The 27,695-nt window shown below is 34.7% G+C and overlaps 1 protein-coding gene across 1 annotated transcript in view; it reads right to left on the bottom strand.

Moving 5' to 3' along the window:
* The window catches only part of ZNF385D (zinc finger protein 385D), a 904,997-nt gene that overhangs the window by 490,695 nt on the left and 386,607 nt on the right, over nucleotides 1–27,695 (bottom strand). The gene's annotated exons all lie outside the window — the stretch shown is intronic.

Here is a 27,695-nt window from a genome sequence, read left to right as displayed (position 1 = left end):
ATATTGGTGAATAATGTCAGCATTCAGTCTCCATTCATTCATTACTCAGCATTATTACGGTCTAAATATTTATCAGGAACCAAGGTTGGCACTAGGAGTTCGAAGACATAGTATACATATTGCCTGGCATCAAAGAGGTTGGCCTTACAGCTGCACACACAGACAATTACAACTATAATGCACTTCGAAAGGTGCAAACCTAGTGGCTGGAGGTAAGCTCCAGCAGCTTCTCTTCTATTTACTAGCCATGGAATGTGGGACAAATTAATTCACCTACCAGTTGTCAACATGTAAAATATGGAAATTATGACTGTACATCACCTATGGATTTGATGAGTTAAATAGCATAAAAAACTTAGCGTAAACTCTGGCAGAGAGTAAACACTTAGCAAGTGTAAAATATATTCATTACTAACATTGCCATCATTTCTGAGAGAATTAAATCTACAGCGTTGTGGAATACTGGACCTTAAGGGTCTTATATAATCAGAAAGTTCATAACATGGTCATCTGTGAACAATTAAAAACAGGAACCAAGTTGTTACTTAACAAGATGGGGATGGGGATGAGGGATGGGGGCGCCTGGGTGGCTCAGTGGGTTAAGCCACTGCCTTCAGCTCAGGTCATGATCTCAGGGTCCTGGGATCAAGTCCCACATCGGGCTCTCTGCTCAGCAGGGAGCCTGCTTCCCCTCTCTCTCTCTGCCTGCCTCTCTGTCTACTGTGATCTCTCTCTGTCAAATAAATAAATAAAATCTTAAATAAAGAAAAAAACAAGATGGGGATGGATTATTTGTTCTTTGGGTGTTGAGTTTGCTAAGTTCTTTATAGATTCTGGACACTAGTCCTTTATCTGATATGTTGTTTGCAAATATCAAGAAATGGGCCGAGGACATGAACAGACATTTCTGCAAAGAAGACATCCAGATGGCCAACAGACACATGAAAAAGTGCTCCATATCACTCGGCATCAGGGAAATACAAATCAAAACCACAATGAGATACCACCTCACACCAGTCAGAATGGCTAAAATAAACAAGTCAGGAAATGACAGATGCTGGCGAGGATGCGGAGAAAGGGGAACCTTCCTACACTGTTGGTGGGAATGCAAGCTGGTGCAGCCACTCTGGAAAACAGCATGGAGGTTCCTCAAAATGTTGAAAATAGAACTGCCCTATGACACAGCAATTGCACTATTGGGTATTTACCCTAAAGATACAAACGTAGTGATCCAAAGGGGCACGTGCACCCGAATGTTTATAGCAGCAATGTCCACAATAGCCAAACTATGGAAAGAACCTAGATGTCCATCAACAGATGAATGGATCAAGAAGATGTGGTATATATACACAATGGAATACTATGCAGCCATCAAAAGAAATGAAATCTTGCCATTTGTGACAACATGGATGGAACTAGAGCGTATCATGCTTAGCGAAATAAGTCAAGCAGAGAAAGACAACTATCATATGATCTCCCTGATATGAGGAAGTGGTGATGCAACATGGGGGCTTAAGTGGGTAGGAGAAGAATAAATGAAACAAGATGGGATTGGGAGGGAAACAAACCATAAGTGACTCTTAATGTCACAAAACAAACTGAGGGTTGCTGGGGGGAGGGGGTTTGGGAGAAGGGGGTGGGATTATGGACATTGGGGAGGGTATGTGCTTGGGTGAGTGCTGTGAAGTGTGTAAACCTGGTGATTCACAGACCTGTACCCCTGGGGATAAAAATATATGTTTATAAAAAAAATAAAAAATTAAAAAAAAAAACTAGATGGGGATGGTTGTACAAACAAAATAATGAATATTTTCATTATCTCACCACTTACAGAGAAACTTGCTATCCCTTGTTATAGGTTCACAGTAATTTGTACAACCATCCCCATCTTGGTTTTTTTTGAATATTTTTATTCAATTTTGAATTTTATTCAAAAAAATTCATTAATATTTTAATGAATATTTTCATTATCTCAGGAATTTCTCAACTCTGTCACAGTAGTAGAAAAGCAGCTACAGACAATACATAAACAAATGAGTGTGGCTGTGTTCTAATAAAACTTTCTTGGGGCGCCTGGGTGGCTCAGTGGGTTAGGGCCTCTGCCTTTGGCTCGGGTTGTGATTCCAGGGTCCTGGGATCGAGCCCCACATCGGGCTCTTTGCTTGCCGGGGAGCCTGCTTCCTTCTCTCTGCCTTCCTCTCTGCCTACTTGTGATCTGCATCTGTCAAATAAATAAATAAAATCTTAACAAAAAAAAAAAAAAACTTTCTCTATGGGAACTCAAATTTAAATTTCCAATAATTTACAGGTCATAAAATATTATATTACTATTATTTTGCTATTTTAACTATTCAAAAGCACAAGATCCATTTTTTGTTTGTGGCCTGTGCAAAACAAACAAACAAACAAACAAATTTAGATTCCAGACCATAGTTTGTCTATCTCTATTCTATATAATACTATATAGCAATTAAAAACATTGTGTTGATTTAGAAGAACATATAATAGTATACTACAGTGTCCCTGCTTAATAATACTAAGTATAGAGAAAAATCTGAGGGAAAATGCACCAAAAAGTCAACAGTAGCTTATTATCAATGTTATAGATTATATTACATTACAGTGGTTTTCATTTTTTTTCTTTTCACATTTTCTAGGCTGAGCATGAATTAATTGGAAAATTAAAAAACTCAGTTTTTACATATTGAACTACTCAAAGTTGATAGTTGATAGGTGGCCCAGTGTATTTTCAGTATATATTCATTCAAGAAAAAATTCAAAAATTCAAAATCAAAATACAAACTGTATCCGTAAAAATTTTATTTCTCTTACTTTGTTTTTATGATCTTAATCTGCATAATATAAAAAAATGACTGGCCAAAGGTGAGTTTGGAAACTATTTAATATATATGAAATCTGTTAATTTTTAGTTTCCTTTCCTTTCTACTCTCACTTTATGTACATGCATATTTCTTCTGAGAAAGAAAGACATTATTGCCGTGAGAGATGGAGTGGATGCTGGTAAGTGTGAGAATAAGAGAAAATATGAGGGAGCAGGAACAGGTTTTTCGGTAAGCATAAAATCTGAGAGTAGGTCATTTTGGTTATCCTATTATAAAATGCCCAAAACAAACAAAGAAACTTCTCAGAAAAAAAATCTTTAAAAATGAAATATTATACTTCCTGAGAAACATAGCCAACTTCAGGCTCATTCATTCACAAATATTTATTAAAATTTAACTTTAAGCTAGACATGAATATAGTCACTGAAAATAAATATATATATATATTTAATTTTTTTAATTAAAAAAATATATAGTCACTGGATTTAAGGGGGAAACATTCTTTTTAAATCAAGAATGAGACAAATATCCCCAACACCACTACTTGTAGTCACCATGAACGTCCCAGCAGGTACAATAACAATAGTGACAATAACTTTAAAATCCCAAAGGTTTGCAAAGAAAAAAACACAAGTATCATTGCTTGCCAGTGTACTCCAGGAAACCATGAGAATCTATACATGATTAAAAATAAAGGAAATATTCACCAGTGTAACTAGATTCATGATTAATATAAAAATAAATTCTATTCCTATATAACAACAGAAAATAAAATTAGAAAAGAAATATAGCACCGCAGTGGCAACTTAAATATAAGGTACTATAAATAAAGCTGCAGTAAAAGCTACACAGGATCTTTTTAGAGAAAAAAATACTGAAAGGCATACAGAAAGACCTAAATAAATGAAGGGTAGTCTATGCCTTAATTAACAATTCCTTCAAAATTAAAATATACATGTAGTGCAATTTTGATCTAAATCTCAAAACGTATTTCATAGTATTCAAGAAGATGATGGTTAAATTGTATGGAAGAAAAAGGACAATGAGTAGCCAAGGCAATTTTGAAGATGAACAAAATGAAAAGACTTGCCCTATCAGATAACAAGAGTTATTTATAAAGTTACAGTAATTTAGAGTATGTAGTATTGGTATTAACATAAAATAGCTTAATAGTTGTAGAATAGAATGGAGAACCCAGAAATACACTTACGTTGATGAGTGCTAACAGAAAAAAAAAAAAAAAAAACCTATTCAAGAATTCATCTAGGAAAACATTGTTAGCACCCTATGTAGCACACACAAATATAAAATATCTCTATGTTCCTATGGATAAATTTTCCACGGTAAAAAAGTAAAAGAAATCAGGTTCTGACAGACAGTCCTTAGTCTGCATTTTGGCCTACCAGAAAGAACAGACTATTATCAAAAGTCAGTCAGATTTCATTGTTTATTATTCAATCCTAAGATTATGGGTATTCTGTGATTCCAGATGCCTTAAATGTTTTTAGTGGCATGGCATTCTTTTAGTAAAGAGCACTTGAAGTTCTTGACTAGACTATACAAAAACACAGAAGTGGAATTCACTGAGGATGCTATAATGATCCCTCATTTCTTTTTAAATGTCATGGGGTCAGCTCAAAGTCCTTAGGTCCTATGGTTCCTACTTCTGAAATATTGGTTACCTTAAAAACAAACAAAACAGGAAAATCTACATCGCCTTACCTCATACAGTGCTGGAAGTGATCATACAACTGTTGTTGAAAGGAATTATTCTCTTCAAGATTATGAGACACTCTGCAGAGCCAGATTTAGACCAGAATATTACCAGATTCTAAGGACACTAAGCTTACCATATGGCAAATAAAATGAGTCTAAGAACCTGCTCGCTTTCCTAACCTGAATATTATATATCTTGCTACCACCATTGGCTACATGAATGTAGGCATTTGCCAATACCTATGGAACTGTACATTTTAGACCCATTTAATTGATCATATGTAAATTACATCTCAAAGAAAAGTTGTCAAGAATAAAATAAAGTGGTATGGTGCGGAATGGGGGGCTTGGTCAAAGAAGTTTGGGAACTTCTAATTTTTTTTTATTTTTTATAAACATATAATGTATTATTAGCCCCACAGGTACAGGTCTGTGAATCACCAGGATTACACACTTCATAGCACTCACCACATCACATACCCTCCCCAATGTACATAACCCCACCACCCTCTCCCGACCCCACTCCCCCCAGCAACTCTCAGTTTGTTTTGTGACATTAAGAGTCCCTTATGGGGGGCACCTGGGTGGCTCAGTGGGTTAAGGCCTCTGCCTTCGGCTCAGGTCATGATCCCAGAATCCTGGGATCAAGCCCCACATCGGGCTCTCTGCTCAGTGGGGAGCCTGCTTCCTCTCCTCTCTCTCTGCCTGCCTCTCTGCCTACTTGTGATCTCCGTCTGTCAAATAAATAAATTAAAAAAAAAAAAAAGAGTCTCTTATGGTTTGTCTCCCTCCTGATCCCATCTTGTTTCATTTATTCTTTTCCCACCCCCCAAACCCACCATGTTGCATCTCCACTTCCTCATATCAAGGAGATCATATGATAGTTGTCTTTATCTGATTGACCAATTTCACTAAGCATAATACCCTCTAGTTCCATGAAGTTTGGGAACTTCTTTTCCATACCCTTCTTTTATCTTGGAGAAGGCACAATACACATGAATATTAGAGTCTGGTAAATGCTGCAGGAATACTTGAGATTAGCTTTGTTGATACAGACTGTATGATAAGGAGAGGCAAGGGACAGAACTGAGACCAGAAATTAAACCTTATATTTAGAGTCAATTGATTTGTGGTGGTGATGCCAAGGCCATTCAGACTGATAAAGAATAACCTTTTCAACAAATTGTATTAGGAAAATTAGATATCTATATTCAAAACATAAATTTCAACCCATGATTCATACCATTACATGCACACCAAAAGAACTCAAAATTTATCATAGGCCTAAATGTTAGAGGTAAACCTTAAGTTACATGGAAAAAAAATGTATGAGAAAATCTTTAGAGCTTTGGGTTAGGAAAAGGCTTTTCAGATATGACACTAGAAGCACATTCTAATACAAAATTATAATTTTGATTTTGTCAAAATTTAAAAATTTTGTTCTTTACCAAACCACATTACAACAATGAAAAGCCAAGCCACAGAGAATGAGTAAATACACACAAATCATATTTGATAAAGGACATGTGCCCAGAATATATAAGGAACTTTCACAACTCAATTAGCCTAAATTTTTAGAAATGGGCAAAGGATCTGAATATCAAAAGATACACAAACTGCTAATTAATGAGTACATGAAGAATACTCAACACCATTAGTAGTTAGGAAAATGCAAATTAAAACTACAATGAGATATGATTTTTCAGTCAATAGAACAGCTATAATCAAAATGACAGACAGTAACAAGTGTTGGGAAGATTGTAGAGACACTAGAACTCTCATGTACAGCTAGTGGGAATGTAAAATGATACAGTCATTTTAGAAAATAATTTGGCACTTAAAAAGTCAAAGATAAACTTATCAGGTGACCTAGAAATTCCATTCCTAGGTATCTAGCTAGTAGAAATGAAAAACATATATCTACACAAACATGTACATGCAAATATACATTGTAGTATTGTTTATAATAACCAAAAGTTGATTTAATCTTACATTTCCATCAATTGGTGAAAGGTAAATATAATATTTTTTATTTTATCCATACAATGGAATGTGATTTAGCAATAACAGGGACATGTTACAACATGGGTGAACCCACAAAATACTATGCTATTGAAAGATGTCAGCTGAATGGGCACATACATTGTATGATTACATTTCTGTGAAAAATCTATAGACACAAGAACACATATTAGTGATTACCTAGGTTGGGAATGAAAACTGGCCTTGACAGCAACACACACAGGAAATATTTTTAGGATAATGGGAAATTTCAAATTATTTTGTCGTGATGTTTGAACACTTCTGTAAGTATGCTAAACATCACTGAATTTTATACTTAAATGGGTGAATTTTATGGTATGTAAATTACACTTCACAAAGCTGCTAAAACATGTGACTTGATCGAGGCAAATAAAATACAGTAAATACCATACTTAGCTGCCTTTGTTAATCTTCCTATATCTACGCCTATGAAAAAAATGTGAAAATGAAATTAGTGAGATCAAGTGTTTGGTACATGATGTAGCACTTTATGGCTAGAAACAGGGATAGATGTTTTTACATTTAAGCAATGGGCAGCATCTCCTTCAGGCTATCTGCCATAGGTATTATATTTTTCTACCCAACTCTTGATTAAATATTGAATAGCAGTGAGTTTGATGTTATAATCCTTGACAAGTATCTAGAGAGCAGTTATTTTGTGTGGCTGATTAGGTGGGGAGCCATAAGCTTTAACAGTCAATTGAGCTGGAGTCAGGATTACTCTCTTCTTGAGAAAGTTAAGTAGCTTGAAAATACACATGCTGGAACAGAAAGCCACTCCACCTTATTTCTTGACTTTTTGCTTTCTCAAGTTGGGGAACAATTTCTAAAACAGTAGCCACATCTAAGTCCTATCTGCACCAGAAAATGCCACAGAATAACAGCAGCATATAAAGCAATTCTACAACCATTCCTGTTCCTTTTCATTGCCATGCTAAGGACGCAAATTTTATATTAACTATGACAATAATAATTACTTATGCATTGCTACCTGGACCTTTCTTGAAGTATTTATTGAGACTGTCAATAGAGACAGAAGGTCACAGGGCTAGAGCACATACATGGCTTTCTCCAAACCAGGCTTTCCTTAAGGAGACATTGACATACTGAACCCAAGGGAAATGGAAGGAAACTTGTTGGATTTGGCAGTGGTGAACTGATTCTCATGTACCATTTCCCCATGTGCTACTGACATGGGCTTTGCAATAGTGATACTTGTCTTGACTTGGGGACTTCCATATTTAAAGCCCAATAAAATATGGTTGGAACAATTCCTAATTTCCAAAGAATATTTTATGTTGTTTTCCCTCCTTCCCATTATATCTTAATCTTCTCTAGATCTGTGACCTGAAGTACTGAAAAGGATCATCACAGCTTCTTTTTTTTTCTCTATTCCCTAAAGGAATTTATGTGACTTTCCCTAGATTTTACTATTTAACAAGTGTGGCTTAATGCATAATACATTTGAATTCATGTAACTGTGAGATGGTTTATAACTATATAATGAGATTAGTGTTAGTAATTAAAGAAGATACTATTAATACATGGAATTTTTACTCATTTGCAAAAAGCCAATGCTTCATAGCTATAACTTTTTTAGTATCTCAGGATCACAACTGCAATTATCTATTTTGTATCTACGGTCCTAACCTACTGGTTTTTAGCACTGAGACAGAAAACAATATATATATATATACAATATATATATATATATACTATATATATATATAATATATATATATATAACATTTACTTTTTTATTTGGGATAAGGGGGAAACCTTTATTAACCTCTGTACAACATGACAAATACTGATGAATGGGTACTATCTTAATATGACTCTACCATTGATTCTTCATATAGATTAAATCTTGAAAAATCAAAATATGTGCAAATCGATTTGAAGAGTCCTACAAACAGCAAAATCTGAACAACTTTCACATCTCCTGGTCTCTTAAATAGAACATTAGAACTTTTAGCCTCTGTTTCCCCAAATCTAAACCAAGTTAATCTTAATTCTACTTAGATCATAGGATTGCCAGGAATTTTGAATAAGATAATGTATATAAGGTACTTAACAAAGTTGGCTAGTGCATAGTTGGCTTTCAGCTAATTAGTATTATTTACATAGTAATTCATTGCTAATGAAACTTATTTGGACAGAAAGAGTGTTGGAAAATGAAAATTTTTCAAGTTGGTCTTCATATGAAAGAAATCTGAGTATGTCTTTCAGATAAGAAAATATAGGATATTCAACATATCCTATATTATTCCCCTTAGCTCTAAGAAGCAAATACTACTGATTTTGTTGAATTCTATTTTGGAAATCATCTGAAAACATCTATTGTTGATCATATTGATCTTCTTGGAGGGAATATATTTAGAGGGAAAGTCTATAAAACCTAGAATACTAGGGGTTCTATTTGTTGAAATGTGCTCTATGCTCTGTGTATTTCCTCCAAATAAAAAAAGAAATTACAGTTAATGGATTATCTGAGTTCCAAAGGAATTTATGTTGTTGCTTTTTAAACCACTACAATTTATCATCAATTCTTTATACTGAGATTTTTAATAAATTATCTTTTTAAATATCCAGCAGCATGTAAAGATCTTGGCTTTTTACCAGAAGACCCCTTCTTACAATTAAATATAGAAAAAGTACATGTAGCTTTAACTTCTAAGACAAACTCTTTATCGAATACATCATAAAGACATTAAAATATATTAATGATCAAAAATTAGAGACAGATTGAGAACACAGAATGAGGGAATCCCAATGATATAATAAAAGAGTTCAGATTTTGGGATTAAATTGCTCCAGTTAAGGGATAATTAAACAATTTTAGCCTCCAGGAAGACTGCTTTGGCTGGCAGCTTGACTACTAACAGATGAACTTGTTTTGCAAGCAAATGAGTAAACAAATCTGTTAAATATAGTTAATTTGGTTTTTCACACACATTGATCGACCATTTTCTTATTTACTGAATTATTCTGACATCCACCTAAATCTAGAGGATTGACTGCACATATATTAGCTATGGCTTTAATTATGTGGAATGAGAGTTGAGCAAAAATTGTTTTTACCTCATTGTCCTGCGCTTTTGGACTCTGTTTGCTCTTAGTTGTATTGTCACTATTAAGTTTGCTTTTTAAAATAACACCACAATTATTTTACCTGATATTTCTTTTTTTAAATTTTTTTTTTAATTTATTTGACAGAGAGAGAGATCACAAGTAGGCAGAGAGGAAGGCTGAGAGAGAGAGGAGGAAGCAGGTTCCCTGCCGAGCAGAGAGACTGACGTGGGGCTGGATCCCAGAACCCTGAGACTAGGACCTGAGTTGAAGGCAGAGGTTTAACCCACTGAACCACCCAGGTGTCCCTACCTGATATTTCTACTAAGTCCCCTTTACAGACGATTTAGTCAGTTAAAAATACAATTATCAAACAGTAACAAATTATACAGGAGAAGACAGTGGAGGAGTATGTGTACTCTGATCATGAAAAAGTAGACACTGTTGGCATTAGTAATTAACAAGTTAATTTTTAGCCCTATGCATGCCTTAAAAGTCTTCATAAGAACACCATGTTGAAAAAACACCTATCACTTATTTTATATAACAGACACTTACATAGCACTTACCAAGCAACACTAATTATTCTAAGTGTCTCATTAACTAATATATTCCTCAAAATAACTACAGATTAAGTGTTATCTCCATATGATAAGGAAACTAAGACATGGACATGAAGTGAAGTAATTCACTGAAAGAGAAAATTTTATAAATAACTTAAATAAGGAGATGAGAAAGGGAGACAAAGTAGAGAAGGAGGTCTAAGGTAATGCCAGAGCTTCAAGCATGGGTAACTAAAATGTTGTTTCACTCATATCACCAGATGAGAAAAATCTTTCCTGAAAGAAGAGAAGCAGGAAAGGTGGCATAGAGTTAGAAGACAGAAGATGAATGTGACTTTTGAACAACTTACAAAAGGCTCATATGCTTTTTTAACTCAGTCTTACAACAGTAAGTGTATTCTTAATCCCCTTTATTTCACCCACCCTCTTCCATCTATTCTCTAGCAGTTATCAATTTGTTCTCTGTATTTAAGGGTCTGGTTTTCTTGTTGTTGTTGTTTTGTTTTTTTGTTTTTGTTGTTCATTTGTCCCTTTTTTTCTTTGTTCATTTGTTTTGTTTCCTAAATTCCACATATAAATGAAACCACATGGTGTTCATCTTTCTCTGACTCAGAAATACACACACATCACTTCTACTTTATCCATTCATCTCTTGGTGGACTCTTGGGTTGCTTCCACATCTTGGTTATTGTAAATAATGCTGCAATAAATGTAGAAGAATATATGTATCGTTTTCGATTCAGTGTTTCATATTCTTGAGTTAATTCCACCCAGTAGTGGAATTAGAGAATCACCTAATAATTCTATTTTCAACTTTTTTGAAGAACCTCCATATTTTTTTTTTCCAGAGTGGTTGCATCACATTGCATTTCCACCAATAGTGCACTAGGATTTCTTTTTCTCAACATCCCTACTAACACTTGTTACTTGTCTTTTTTACTCTAGCCACTCTGACGGGTGTAAGGTGATACATCATTGTGGTTCTTCTGATCTGCATTTCCCTCATAGTTAGTGATGTTGAATATCTTTTTATGTGTCTGTTGGCAGTTGTATGTCTTCTTTGGAAAAATGTCTATTCAGGTTCTCTGTTCATTGTCTAATCATATTTTTTTCCCATGTTGAGTTGTGTAAGTTCTTTATATACTTTGGATACTAACTCCTTATTGGATAAACCATTTTCAAATATTCTTTCATTCAGTAGGTTACCTTATTGTTTTGTTAATAGTTTCCTTCACTGTAAAAGCTTTTTATTTTGATATCATCTCAATAGTTTTTTGTTTTGTTTTGTTTTGTTTCCCTTGCTTGTAAAGACTTATCTTAAAAAACATTTCTTCAATGTCAAAGAAATTACTGCTTGTTTTCCTCTAAGTGTTTTTGTGGTTTCAGGTCTCATATTTAGATACTTAATCTATTTTAAATTTATTTTTGTGTATGGTATTAGAAAGTGGTCCAGTCTCATTGTTTTCAGTGTTGCTGTCCTATTGTCCCGGCACCAATTACTGAAGAGCCCATCTTTCCCACCTCATAAATTCTAGTTTCCTTTGTCATAGATTAATTCACTATATAAGTTTATTTCCGGGCTCTCTATCCCATTCCACTGATCTATGTGTCTATTTTTTGTGTGTCAGTACCATAGTATTTTGATTACTGTAACTTCATAGTATATCCAGGATTATGATACCTCCTCAAGATCTGTTCTTCCTCAAGATTGCTTTGGCTATTTAGGGTCTTATATGCTTCCAAACAAATTTGAGGACACTTTGTTCAAGTTATGTGAAAAACACTGTTGGTATTTTGATAGGGATTGCATATTTTGATCATCATTTAGCTTCCCGAGGCTAAAAATGCTCAAGTTTTGTAAAAGTAGAACTCAGTTGAGATTTTTGTTGTTGTTAGGTCAGCACTGATCTGTAGAGAAACTTTTTGTCAATACTAAATTTCTTCACTATAACTAGACCTACTCTGTGAGATAATCAGTCTAAATTGGTACATCATGTTAATTTCTCATGGAGTCCATTTTTCCCTTTATAGTATTTATCATAATTTATAATCATATACTCATTTATATGTTCACTAGTGAAGTGTTTGTTTCCTTCACTAAATAGTTCTTTATGAAGCCATGTAATTTATTTCATTTTACAGCAATGTATATCCACTTATTAGCATAGTTTATGGCACAAAATGAATAAATGATCTAGATTTCTTCTCCTTACTAAAAACTAAGATCTTTTTAATCTTAAAAGATTAAAAAACTGAGGTAGTAGTTGGGAGTTGCTATTCATATTACTGTGTTAAAATATGAAATAAAAGTCCATAAACTTTCTGGATTTCTTTTTAGAAATCAAAGATTAGGAATAGTAGCAACTAAGTAAGCAGTGAATTTGCCAAATTTAAACATCCCTTTTCCAAGTGGTTAAAGTCCATTAACACTTCAACTGTTCAGGTTCTTGGATGTGAAATATTTAAGAATACAAAAGGCTGTAGTATAACATTGTAAGAAGCAGAGAGAAAAGCACTAGTCTAGATTAGGGAGATTTATGTTGAAACTAACAGAAGTTAACCTCACAGCTGGAGTGCTACCAGAAAGAAAAAGTACTTCTTGAGATGGAAAAAAATAAATGTGTTCATGAAAGTTCAAATACTTCAATCAAAGTAGAGTACAGCATACACTAATTTTTTTCACAGATGAAAGACCCAAATAAAGTAAGCTTTAAAAAAATCAAAGTACAATAAAGGTCTGTGATCCAGAACATCTTCAATCACAGCCTCTTATTCTGCTCTGTCATCTAATTTCACCATTCTCCACTCCAGTGCCTTTGACCTTCGGAGAACAATAATGCCAATGGCTTTTACAGTTATTTGCCCCATTGTGCCACTGTAATTGAGTTCACCTAAGGACCTATTCGACATTGTATTAATAACTGTTTATGCTAGAGGTATTTTAGTCACAGTATAACAAGGGATTGCAAAATATAATCAAGAAACTTAAAAGATATTTTGTGTTATTGATGATGAGGTATCTTCAACTATATTGAATTTTTCACTATTTGAATAATAAAAATTATTTAACTAAACATTTATGTTTAAAAATAAAAAGACAAAGGACATTCATACTTCATTATGCTCTTTTGTCTTGAAATTAAGGGGAAAACTCTCCCTATAGAAGTTAGTGGTCCTACAGTTTAATATTAATGAGAAAACAATTACTGTTTTCCTTCTGAGGATGAATAAAATATGTAATTTTAATTTTAATTGTATTATACAGTCTCCAATTCCTTAGCATCTCAAAATTCTCTGAATATATATTCCATGTATACTATATATAATTTATAACATATTTTATGGTTTATATATAGTTTTATATATTTTATCATAGTTTATTTTATAGTCTTTATAAAATAAGAATATTTTTCAATTACTAAAGTCTCAAACCAAAAGACCAAAAGTAGAAAATAATGTTCTTCAAAAAGACCTGTCTCTTCCATGCAGCAAATGTCCAAACTCTTCCATATGCCACACATACAATTGCCAGAAATATTAACAGGATGTCAAATATCTATGTAAAAAAGAAGGTCCAAGTTTTCTTATTTGCTTCAAGTCAGACTCAACACAACAAAATCTCAGTGCATGGAGTACTGTGGACAGTTTCATTTTTTAAATTTAACTGTGTTTATACACTGAACTAAAAATTTTAAGTGTACACATTAAGTAGAAAAATTCACCCTATCACCTCAGTAGCTTTAACCTTTTATAACCTGGCAAGAACTTTCACCCAATCAGGCTAAAATCTGAAAAAAACGCCAAGAAAGTTTTTGTTTCCTGACACTGGTGAGCCTGGCAGATGAGAAGGCCTATGGGCAGTCTGTCTAGTATCACAGTCTATCAGTTCAAGCCTGAATACAACTCCCGTGAAGGTATGCATGGAGAATGACAGTAGGCTGAATGTGTCTCCTCAATTATCACTTGCCCCCTTTCCAAACATGAATCACCCTTTGTTATGCAATGATCCATCATATATTGCCCCAGATGATAAATATAAGACATTTTTATCCCTCTCTATTACTTCACAATAAATTATTATTTACATTTTACCTCTACAATTTGGCCATGTTCTTTATCTCCAACTGTGTGAGACACCTGCCATGTCAGTCACACTTATTGCTCATCATCCAATACTGACCCACACTAAATTCATTCATTCCTCTCTCTGTTTAAAGTGCACATTGCCCCAAAACTAATACCAACACCCCAGTCTGACATATCTGTCTTTCTACCTTTACTCAGTATAAAGTTCATCATCCCTCAAAGCCAAGAGCAAGTTCACTTCTCCTATTTCTTATCCAAGTTCAGTCAATACAAATTATCCTTACTCTAATTTTTCCTTACTTGAAATTTAGCGCCTATTTTTTTAATTGCTTCAAGCCCACTAGTTCATCATCTAACTGAACTGTAAGGTCCCCTGGTCATGACCCATATTTTTTGCCTCCTGCAATTTGGTCACTAGCAGTGCTGGATGTCATATTGAATGGGTAAGCTTGTCACTGAACTGGTTTTTCATGCTGGCAGCTGAACAAAAGGTAGAAAACCATTCAGTAGGGACAAGGACATGTGAACAGTAACTTGTGCCATCATTGCCAGGATAAGAAGAGTGTTGAAATTCCCATGTGTGACTACTTGAAATATCTACAAAATAATAATTACAACAACCACAGTTACAACAAAGATTAGTGTTTGCTGGACTCCTACTTTGTGTCACGCTCTAAACCAGGGGTTTAATAGATATATCATTTCATTTAGTCAGAATAACAGCAATATTAAGCAGGTATCCCTATCTCCATTTTACAGATGAGCAAAAGGAGTCTTAGAGTAAGGAGCTTGCTGAAGACTTCTTATCCTGCAGGTATAAGAATAAGAACTTATTCAGAACTTATTCACAGAGCCTGGGTGGCTCAGTGGGTTAAGCCTCTGCCTTCGGCTCAGGTCATGATCTCAGGGTCATGGGATCAAGCCCTGAATAGGGCTCTCTGCTCACCAGGAAGCCTGCTTCCCCCACCCCACCTGCTGCTCTGCCTACTTGCGATCTCTCTCTCTCTCTCAAATAAATAAGTAAAGTCTTTTTAAAAAAAAAAAGAATAAGAACTTAAATAAAAACTTATTTTCATTTGACCTTAAAGCTTTTTAACCACAGAATTGTAAAAAGAGCTTAGGGCTTCTAAAAACTATATATTTGTTCATTAAAATGTGAATTGCTCACCAAAATTACCTATAATTCATTAGTTATACATTATTAAAAAGCAATATTCAGTCAAGACCTGTCGAGTATCTAGATACTGTAAAGTATACAAGGAATTAAAATACCTAATCTATATAATTAGGAATAATGAGAAGTCAAAAATTACATAAAAATATAACAAAATAAAAAATATTCTAAAGCACTATGTGGTACGTCTAATAACTGATGCCATTAAGTTTTATGGGGATAATTTTCTTTTAAGTTTTTATTTAAATTCCAGTTAGTTAGCACAGGGAACATTAGTTTTAGAAGTGCAATATATTTATTCAACACTTCCTTCTAAAACCCAGTGCTCAACACAAGTGTACTCCTTATCCCAATCATATATTTAATCCATCACCCACCCACCTGCCCTCTGGTAACCATTAGTTTCTTCTCTATAATTGAGTGCGTTTCTTGGTTTGCCCCTCTCTCACTCTTTTTATCCTTTTGCTCATTTGTTTTGTTTCTTAAATTCCACATATGAGTGAAATCAAATGGTATTTATCTTTCATTGATAGACATATTTCATTTTGCATAGTACTCCAATTCATGTCATTGCAAATGGAGAGATTTCATTCTTTTTTATGGTTGAGTAGTATTCGTGTGTGTGTGTGTGTGTGTGTGTGTGTACCACATGTTCCTTAGTCATTCATCAGTCAGTGGTCATGGACTATTTCCATAATTTGGCTATTTGTAGATAGTGCTGCTATAAACACTGAGGAGCATGTATCCCTTTGAATTAGTATTCTGTATTCTTTGGGGAAAACCCGAGTAGTGCAATAGCTGGATTGTAGGGCAGTTTTTTTGTTTGTTTGCTTAAGATTTTATTTATTTGAGAGAGAAAAGAGAGAGAGAGAGCACAAGCAGAGGGAGAAGCAAACGCACCATGGAGCAGGGAGCCTGAAGTGGGGCTTGATCCCAGGAACCTGGGATCATGACCTGAACTGAATGCAGATCCTTACCTGACTGAGCCACCCAGGCACCCCCATAGGGTAGTTCTATTTTTAACTTTTTGAGGAAACTCCATACTGTTTTCTACAGTGGCTACACCAGTTTGCATTCACACCAACAGTGCAAGAGTGTTCCCCTTTCTCCATATCCTTGTCAACACCTGTTAATTTTTTGGTTGTTGATTTTAACTTTCATGGGTATGAGGTGATACCTCATTATAGTTTTGATTTGCATTTCCTGATGATAGGTGATGTTAGCATTGTTCAATGTGTCTGTTGGTCAACTGTATGTCTTTGGGAAAAATATCTCTTCATGATTTTTGCCCATTTTTATTGGACTATTCATTTTTGGATATTAGGTTTTAAATATTCATATGGGGGGTAATATTCATTGCAGGCTGAAGACTTAAATAACTAGGTGGGCTAGGAGAAAGAACTTGAGAAATGAATGGGAAGGATTTCTGTCCTAAGAAGTGATGACCTCAGAGTTGGGGGTGGGAGTTAAGTACAGTTCTTGTTTCAGATGACACTGAAAAAACACACTTGACCAAAGGAGAGAGTCCACATAAGACATGATGGGTGGAAGGCTGGAAAGTTGTCCCAAAGGGGGGAAAACATAGAAAAAGAAAGTTGTCTCGAGGAAAAAGAAATTAAAGCCTTCTGGACTAGTGTGGTAGGAAAAGTTGGAACTAAAAGAATTTTCGCTGTGCATGTTTCACTTCTTTTGGCTTCTTTACTTTTCTTCTCTGGGCTCTTTATTTTGAATGTATTTGGAGATGAGTTTTGTTATGTTCTTTTATAAGTTCCTAGCCAATCATGAACTGTGACATCGTTTACCATCACATTTACTCCATTTCTCTATCCTTCGCCCCCTTCCGTATAAGGGAACTTCCTCAAAAGAAAAAAAAAAAAAAACTTTTAAACATGTGAAATATTTTTTTTTGCAAGTACAATATATCATCAAAAAATGTGATGTAGCAAAAATGTATTCACAGGTTTTGAAGCAGACAGAGCTAGATCTGATTCAAGCTCAGCCATTTAGTGGCAAGTCATCTACACAATGTGTCCCACATCTTAATCTATAAAGTGGTAAAAATGGTAACTACTTGACAAGATTGATGTGAAAATTAGAAATTACATATGCAAAACACTACTTTTACACTATAATAAATATAATACTAGCTCTGGGTATTATCAATTCTTTATCATTTATGTAAAAATTTTATTTTATGCCAGAAACTCTTTCATAATGTAGCATAGCAATAAACAAAACAGTCTACCTGCTGTTGAGAATCCTACATGCTAGTTGGGGGGATAAAAAAAATTCAGAAAATAAGCATATAATAAATTTTAGCTATAGTTAAATTCTACAAAGAAAAATAATATAAGCTCAGAAGATATAAGTGGAGCTATGGGTGCAGACAGATCAGATAAGCTGTCCAGGGAATCCCAATATATAGATTTGTTCTTAACAAAGAAGATATCATATGAAGAAACATGCTATACAAATTATTTGTCAATAAAGTAACAATTTGGAAATAGTTTTGAATAGTATAAAATATTATTAACTTTATAAGAATTTATTTCAAAAAGATACATCACAGAGGATTCATCCAAGCACTTTTGGGTAATTGGTATTTTATCAGTGGCTAAAAGATAAAGAATATTAAATCTAAAGTATTTGAAATCCATGACTAATAATGATCAATGAGAAACAAAAACAAAGTGTCTTTGAAATTGTGATTTCAGCCAGTGATAACTTTCAAGTATCTACTTTATCTTTTTCAAGAACAAACTAATAAATACAATGAGTTGAATACTGTCCTTTTTTTTTTTTCCTAAGATTTTATTTATTTGAGAGACAGACAGCAGTGGGAAGGGGCAGAAAGAGGAGAGAGAGAATCTCAAGCAGACTCCCACTGAGCACAGAGCCTAACCTGGGACTCAGTCTCACAATTCTGATTAGGACCTGAGCCAAAATGAAGTCAGAGGCTTAACCAACTGAGCCACCCATGTGTCTCAAATACTGTCTTTATATGGTGGTTAAAAGAGAAACTTTAGAAAATAAATATCTGGGTTCCTAAGCTCTGATTTTTCTTAGCTATGTGATCTAGCTTTTATAGCCTGTATGTTACTTTTTTGATGATGCCAGTTTTGCAGAAAATTCATTTTTATGGAAAGACCAATACCCTCTCTGGTAAATTATGCAATCTCTTTGAAAATAAAGTAGAGTATATGTATATACTAAGCTGAATCCTATGTCAGGTGTAATGCAATTTTCTGCTTAGCTAAAAAAAGTGAAGAAAATAATGATCTATAAAATGTAGTAACTAGGCTGGATGTTTTATATGTTTTTTTCTAATATTAATTCCACGACTATTTAGTTTCCTCTTTATAACATGGCCCACCTTGTTTCACAAATAATTTGAAGCAATTAAAACATTAAATCTACATCTGGAAAGAAAAATAAGATTAAAAAATATTGTGCTTATTCTTTCTCTTTCACAGACTTAGGTTCTTTTACAAAGAGACATAACTAGATACAATCAGGTAACATATAATTATCCTTTTTTATTTTGGATAATTCTCCATTACAAAATTTGTCTTTTTTAAATAAAGAACCTACATACGATATACACATATAATTGTTTCAAGTTCCTTTTCTAAAACTGAACCTGAGTAAAGGGCTCTTTAAGATTATGCTCCATATTCTGATTTCCAGTAAGTCATCCTTCTGTCCTATAAAATATGATACAAACAGAGTGCAGGGACTTATCCTCTAGCTAACGCATTGTTTAGAGACTTACTAACTTTGGATAAGACACATGGCCATGAGGACACAAGAAAACCTGAGCACTGCAGAAGCAACCACATAATTTGTTCCTTGATTTATTACATCTTTGGCAGGCAATGCTCCAAGCTTCCATGCATATATGGGCAATTGGGGCATCCGTGATGAAGTGCTGTTGACAGAAGTATGGCCCTTGGTAACATGATTGCTATAATAAGGAACCATGGTAAGTCAGACAGCTGTATCAATGGTTATTCTCTGCTTTGATATTTCAAAATGTCAATGCGCCATCACAAACTGTCAGGGGAAAAAAATGTAAAGATGTGGGGAGAGGAAAGCACACTTCTATCTGCAGTTTCTTAATCAAGTCATTGTTTGAGATGTCCCTAATCACAGGCACATAATACATGCTGTTCTGCTACTTTTCTGAAAAATGAGGATTTCACTAAAAGCTAAATGTCAAGTTCATCAGTCTTATTTTAAAATCATCATTTATTTTGCCTCATGAGATGTTACAATTTAACCCTGCTAGGTCCATGAAGGAATCTTCTTGACAATACATGAGAATTTATAACTATAATATCACTCCAATAAGCACTTATATTTCTAATAAAAAATCGTATCAGAGAAACAAGTGAAAGTCTTAACATTATGCTGAATTTAACTATTTTATATGTGAAGACCTAAAAGTAAGGGCATGATTAATTTAGCACACCCATTTCATTTCTGCTTCTATATATCCTATTAGGTCAAAAAGTACCTTAAAGAAATAACGGGCTCCTCCTTATTTAACTCATTCTGTTTTTCTAGTTTCTTTCTCTGTGCTCCTAATTTATCAAATATTGAACTTTAAAGTATTAGTGACTTATGCAGTAATAACTTCAAGTAAACAATACATCTACTGATGATTTATAATATATTCAGTATATTTCATCATCCTCGAATTCAGGAATTGGCCCGCATAATAAAATAGAGTAAATTATAAAAGAAAAATTATGAACAACACATAACCAATAAATTATAAAGGATATAGCTGGTAAGATCACTTTAAAGGGGAAATATCTTGCTCTTACATGCATATAATATATAAATGCACTCACAGATTAGTATAATGTACTATACCAATTATGAATATGTATATTTTTCTCTACCACAGTTGGAGATTTTACTAACTAGTTATAGTTTTTGGGCAAAGAAGGAAAGAAGAATGCTACAGGAACAATAATTTAGTTCTGGAGGCTTAATGGAATGGCCAAACTAAGCCTGAAAATACTGATGCATTTTGTTGCATATGGAAATACAAAGAAATCATTAAATATTGTTACACTGTATGACAAGAACTATGATTGTGCTGAAAATTCAATCAGGTTTCTTTGTCAGTCCAATAATGATAATTTTAACATGTTCATACCAAAAAACCAATGAACCATGGTATTGCATTCAGCAAACAGAATGAAGCCAAACACCAAGTCTATGATTTAGAAAACACGAAGTATATTTACTATTTCTTTATGGTTTCAGTTATATTGTACTTAAGTAAAAGGACATTTTTTTAAATGCTATAAAAATTCATATATATAGCATTCTGCTTTTTTATAGTCTTTCACATTAACTTACCCAACAGCATTGCACTTGCTGCTAATGAAAAGAGAGCGGGCTGTACAAATCTTCTTAAGTCTCCTGTGGCAAGAAAACTATTACAGAAATGAATAGAAGGAAGTTTCTGGAGATTTTCTCTTGCGTTTTTGTTTTACCAAAGGCTGTTTGGATCACACTGAGAACTGTCAAAGCTGAATAAACCACTGGCAATTGGGTTTATACCCTTTGGGCAGTCAGGCTTTCATAGGGGATGATTCCACGCTGTCCAAGCACCAATATATTAGAAACAATGTGAATACTCCCAGAGACTGGAGCCTGGCTTTTAACTGTAGACAAAGAGGCACTTTGCTGCTGGTGGTTTGCAAGGGAGGGCTTGTCAGAGAGAGTTAATTTGAGCAGCCTAAAATTACATCAACCCCGGACATCTAAGTACTGATAATCTGCAGCTTTGCATGTTGTATTTTCAAAGCTGTTCAGCTGTAGGGCGAGAGAACAACTGGGTTTACAGAATAATTAAGAAATGTGAAAATTTTTAACTATCATCTTTAACAAGAAAATGTTCATTATGTTTTATGAGGTATGGTTGGGAGGGAGGTCTTCCAAGTTCTCTCTCAGAAATTATTTGTAAGTCAAATTCAGATTACTTAAAATATAGATATATATATGCAAGGTACTTGTAAGGTCAGGACTTTCACTTTCATTTCACAGATGAGTATAGATAAGTATTTCATGTGAGTAACAGAACTTTCAGTTATAGAGCAAATTTTACAAATGTACTATCAATATGAAATTTGAAAATCTTGTTTATTTTCTATTTACACATAGGTAGATTTTAGAAAATATACATTATAATGTTAAGAATTCTCAAAAACTGGACACAAATTCTCTGACTATACAAATGTGTGTGTGTATATATATATAAATATATATATATGTGTGTACACATACAGAAAGAAGGAAAGAGAGAAAGAGAGGCAAGGGATTGTTTCTATGTCACAAAGGCACTGGCTGGGACAAGAAAATGGTATCTGACTTAATAGAGTTTACAACTATATTTCTATCCTCTAATATTAACCAGACTTCAAAAAATCTTTATAACCTATACTGATGTTAATGCATACACAATGCATATTTATGGTGTGATTCATGCTAGTTCTATGTTTTCTGCAAAGAAAAGCCAAAACTTTTTTTTTTTAAGATTCTATTTATTTATTTGACAGACAGAGATCACAAGTAGGCAGAGAGGCAGGCAGAGAGAGGAGGAAGCAGGCTCTCTGCTTGGCTTGATCCCAGTATCCTGATATCATGACCTGAGCCAAAGGAAGAGGCTTAACCCACTGAGCCACCCAGCCGCCCAAAAAGAGCCAAAACTTTTTAAGCCTATTCTCCCCTTTAGTGTGTGAACATTGTTAACTCATTTAAAAACTGAATTTCAACATCTATAAAACAGAAAAAATAATAACTATTTAGAAGACTGTCAATATTACAAAGCACGAGAGACTGTGGACTCTGAGAAACAGAGTTTTGGAAGGGACGGTGGTGGGGAGATGGGTTAGCCTGGTGGTGGGTATGAAGGAGGGCACGTATTGCAAGGAGCACTGGGTATGGTGCATAAAAAATGAATCCTGGAACACTGAAAAAATAAAATAAAAAAAAAAGAAAATTGTCAATATTAAATTATTCTGTTAATAGCAAGGAATGTGACATGAAGTAGGTAGAACAAATGTTGGTTTTTCTGGACTCAGAATTTTACATGATAGCAAACATTTACCTTCAAAAACATGTTTTATGTTTATATTAAAATGTGTATTTGCTCAATGATCTCATGCCTAATTGATGTATCATCTTAATCATATCCTTAACCAGACTCCTTATATTAAACCTATATCACCAAATTGCTAAACTTTGTGAACATACCTTAAAAGTAAGATATTTAAATATGTGCACTGAGATATCAAGTTTATGACCTGGGACTGTGTGTTTATTCCAGAAACATAAGTGACTATGCTTCATTTCCTCTTTAAGGAATTCACATTAATAAGAATAAATATCATATTTTGCATTATGCTGCTCAATTTTAAGAGCTCTCTAAAAATTAAGAAATCAGTTCACAGTAATATGAATTTAAGCTGAATCCAGTAATCATCTCTTAATTTTACTTAATGAAGTGTGTATATTCATATGGCAAATTAGCTGATTTAGCTGACCCCTGCTCAGTTCATGGATCAGTTCACCAAATGTATTCATGTATTTCTCCAAAGTCATACACTGGTGAACCACAAAATTAGGATCTCTTCTTTTGTAGATGCACTGGTTCCTTGATTTTCTGGATTTTCTGTTTTAACTTAACCATTTCCATCCTTCCTTTAAAATGAAGGAATTAGAGGGAATAGTTGGCTGAGCTAGCAGTGTTGAAACACCTTGAACACAACTCCTTCTGAGAACACACAAATCTATGCTTATATAGAGAGCAATTCCTCCTGAAGAACCAATGGCTGATTGAGGAGCTTCTGCACAACAAGTGACTGAGGGACTATGTAGAGAAAGTCAGAAGAGATAGAGACATGGTGGGACATGAGAGAGACATGATGAGAGCCCAAACCTGACAGAATAATCTACAGAAGGGAGGGATATCACTCAGGGCCTATACACAGATTCATCTGCCCCAGAGCACAGTGAGACAACAGCAGCAGTTCAAGGTGTACTTAGACTATAAATTAAGGAAATCCATTTACTAGTCCTACAGCAAATACCAAACATGTGGGTAACCACTGGAGCTTACTTGGAAGTTGGAGACCCTGGTAAGTGTCAATTTTATATTCCCTCCTTGATAGTGTGTCCAGTTGCAGGGTACATTTGTTATAGGAAGCCTACTACAGCCACCTCAGTGTGCCTTGGATCCTGGCCTAAAGCAGATCCACTATCCCCCTAAGGTGGCCCTGGCATGGTATGCTCTGGGACATCACCTGTGCTTATCTTAGTTTCAGACATCCCACCAAAGTAGTCACAGTATGGTACACTCCAGGACCCCCTGGCCTGCATCTGACCCAACCATCCTACTGAGACAGCCCTGCAGTGGTGGGTCATGGCTCTGGCCTGAGCCCATTGCAACTCCAGCCATCCCACCAGGAAGTCACTAAATCACAGTCCCAAGGATTTCCAAACCCAACCCCACTTCAGCTCCAGCCAGCCTGCCAAAGCCAGAAACATGCATTCTACATGGAGGATACAAGTTCACTTTTTCAAGACTGACTGAGGTAGCTCTTCTACCTAATTCATAGAAACAAATATAGGAAGTCAAACAATCTGAATCAGCAAAGAAGCCAAACTCTCATTCTTTAGAGATGATATGATACTTTACGTAGAAAACCCAAAAAGAATCCACTACAAAACTGCTAGAACTCATACAGAAATCCAGTAAAGTGTCAGGACATAAAATCAATGCACTTCTATATAAAAACAGAAAGACAGAAGAAAGAGAAATTAAGGGTGAATCCCATTTACAACTGCACCAAAAAAACCATAAGATACCTAGTAATAAACCTAACCAAAGAGGCAAAGAATCTGTATTCAGAATACTATAAAGTACTCATGAAAGAAATTGAGGAAGACACAAAGAAATGGAAAAACATTCCATGTTCATGGATTGGAAGAAGAAATATTATGAAAATGTCTATGCTACCTAAAGCAATCTACATGTTTAATGAAATCTCTATTAAAATACCATCCATTTTTTTTTCAAAGAAATGGAACAAATAATCCTAAAATTCATATGGAACCAGAAAAGACCCCAAATAGCCAGAGAAATGTTGAAAAAGAAAGCCAAAGTTGGTGGCTTCACAATTTCAGACTTCAAGCTCTATTACAAGCTGTCATCATCAAGACAGTATGGTACTGGCACAAGAACGGACATATAGATCAATGGAACAGAATAAAGAGCCCAGAAAAAGACCCTCAACTCCATGGTCAACTAATCTTTGATAAATCAGGAAATAATGTCCAATGGAAAAAAGACAGTCTCTTCAACAAATGGTGTGAAAATTGGACAGCCACATGCAGAAAAGTGAAACTGCACCATTTCCTTACACCACACACAAAAATAGACTCAAAATGGATGAAAGAGCTCAATGTGAGACAGGAATCCATCAAAATCATTGATGGCAAAAGGCAACAAGCTCTTCAACCTCAGCTGCAGCAATTTCTTACTAGAAACATCACAAATGGCAAGGGAAACAAGGGCAAAAATGAACTATTGGGACTTCATCAAGATCAAAATCTTTTGCACAGCAAAGGAAACAGTCAACAAAACCAATAGACAAATGACAGAATGGGAGAAGACATTTGCAAACGACATATTAGATAAAGGGTTAGTATCTGAAATCTGTGAAGAACTTATCAAACTCAGCATCCAAAGAACAAATAATCCAATCAAGAAATGGGTAGAGGACATGAACAGACATTTCTGCAAAGACATCCAGAGGGCAAACAAACACATGAGAAAGTGCTCAAGATCACTCTGCATCAGGGAAATACAAATCAAAACCACAATGAGACAGCACCTCACACCAGTCAGAATGGCTAAAATCAAGTCAGGAAACAACAGATGTTGGCAAGGATATGGAGAAAGGGGAACCCTCCTACACTGTTGGTGGGAAGGCAAGCTGGTGCAGCCACTCTGGAAAACAGCATGGAGGTTCCTCAAAAAGTTTAAAATAGAGCTACCCTATGACCCAGCAATAGCACTACTGAATATTTACCCTAAAGATACAAATGCAGTGATCCAAAGGGGCACGTGCACCCGAATGTTTATAGGAGCAACGTCCACAATAGCCAAATTATGGAAAGAACCTAGATGCCCATCAACAGATGAATGGATAAAGAATAAATGGTACCTATATACAATGGAATACTATGCAGCCATCAAAAGAAATGAAATCTTGCTGTTTGCAATAACATGGATGGAACTAGAGGGTATTATGCTGAGCAAAATAAGCAATCAGAGAAAGATAATTAAATGATCTCCCTGATATGAGGAATTTGAGAGGCAGGATGGGGGGTTTGGGAGGTAGAGAAGGAAAAAATGAAACAAGAGGGGATCGGGAGGGAGACAAATTGTAAGAGACTCTTAATCTCACAAACAAACTGAAGGTTTCTTGGGGGAGGGTGAAGAGAGGGTGGTTGGGTTATGGACATTGGGGAGGGGATATGATATGGTGATTGCTGTGAAATGTGTAAGCCTGATGATTCACAGACCTGTACCCCTGGGGCAAATAATACATTATATGTTAATAAAAATAATTTTTAAAAAAACTTAAAAAATAAAGAAAGTCAAACAAAATGAGAACATAGAGAAATATGTTCCAAGGAAAATTACAAAATATGACCCCAGAAAGAAAACTAATGAAATAGAGATAAGTAATTTACTTGGTAAAGAGTTCAAAGTAATGGTCATAAAGATGCCCAGTGAAATCTGGAGAAGAATGAAAGAACATAATAAGAACTTCAATAAATATAGAAAATATAAAGAAGAGAGGCACCTGAGTAGCTCAGCTAGATGAGCCTCTGTCTTTGGCTCAGGTTGTGATCCCAGGGTCCTGGGATTAGTACATCAGTCTCCCTTCGGGGTGGAAACCTGCTTCTCCCCCTCCTTTTGCCTGCCACACCCTCTGTTTGTGCGCTCTCTCTCTCTCTCTCTCTCTCTCTGTCAAATAAATAAATAAAACCTTAAAAAAAAAAAAAGAAAATATAAGGCGGAACCAATCAGAGCTGAAGAAAAAAAATTAAAAAAATGAAAAATAAAAATATAAAACAGGGAATCAAAATCAGATTAAATGATATAGCAAGAATATATCAGCAAGGTAATGAAAAAAAACACCCAATAAGAACAGCAAAAATAGGGACACCTGGGTGGCTCAGTTGGTTAAGCATCTGCCTTTGGCTCATGATCCCAGGGTCTTAGGATTGAGTCCCATGTCAGGCTCCTTGCTCAGTGGAGAGCCTGCTTCTCCCACAGCCTGCCACTTGCTTTGCTTGTGTGTTCTCTCTCTTTCTCTCTCTCTCTCTCTCTCGCTCTCACTCTGACAAATGAAATAAAATCTTTAAATTTTTTTTTAAAAACAGCAAAATTAAACAAATTAATTAAAAGGATAGCTTAAGGGTCTTCTGGAACAACATCAAATATACTAATATTCACATTATAGAACTTTAGGAGGAGAATAAAGAAAGAAAGGGATAGAAAACTCATTTGAAGAAATATGGCTGAGAACTTCTCTTATCTGGGGAAGAAAACAAATATCCAATTCCATGAAACAAAAAAAGTCCAATTAAGATGAATCCAAAGACATGCACACAACACATATTATAACTAAAATGGTAAAATGTAAAGAATCTTAAAGGAAGCAAGAGAAAAAAAAATAGCCACATAAAAGGGAAACCACATTGGATTTTCACCTAATTTTTCAGCAGGACATTTGGAGGCCAGAAAGGAAAAGCAGGATGTATTTAAAATGCTGAAATGGAAAATTTACAACCATGAATACTCTAGATGGCAAGGTTACCATTTCGGAATTGTAGGAGAGCAGAACAGTTTTTCAGACAAGTAAAACATAAAAGAATTGATCACCAGTAAATGGGCCTTACATGAAATGTTTAAGCATCTTTTTTAAGCAGAAAAGCTTAAAAACACCATAACTAGACATAAGGAAAGATATTTTAAAAATCTCACTGGTAAAGGCAATTATATTAAAGGCAATAGATCAGCCACTGAAAAAGCCAGTATAAATGTTAAAAGACAAAAATAGTAAAATCAACTATAACTATAATAAGCAGTGTAAGGATACACAA

This window comes from Mustela nigripes, chromosome 2, assembly GCF_022355385.1.
Source record: "Mustela nigripes isolate SB6536 chromosome 2, MUSNIG.SB6536, whole genome shotgun sequence".
Taxonomy (NCBI): domain Eukaryota; kingdom Metazoa; phylum Chordata; class Mammalia; order Carnivora; family Mustelidae; genus Mustela; species Mustela nigripes.
This window is presented reverse-complemented; position numbering and strand designations above follow the sequence as displayed.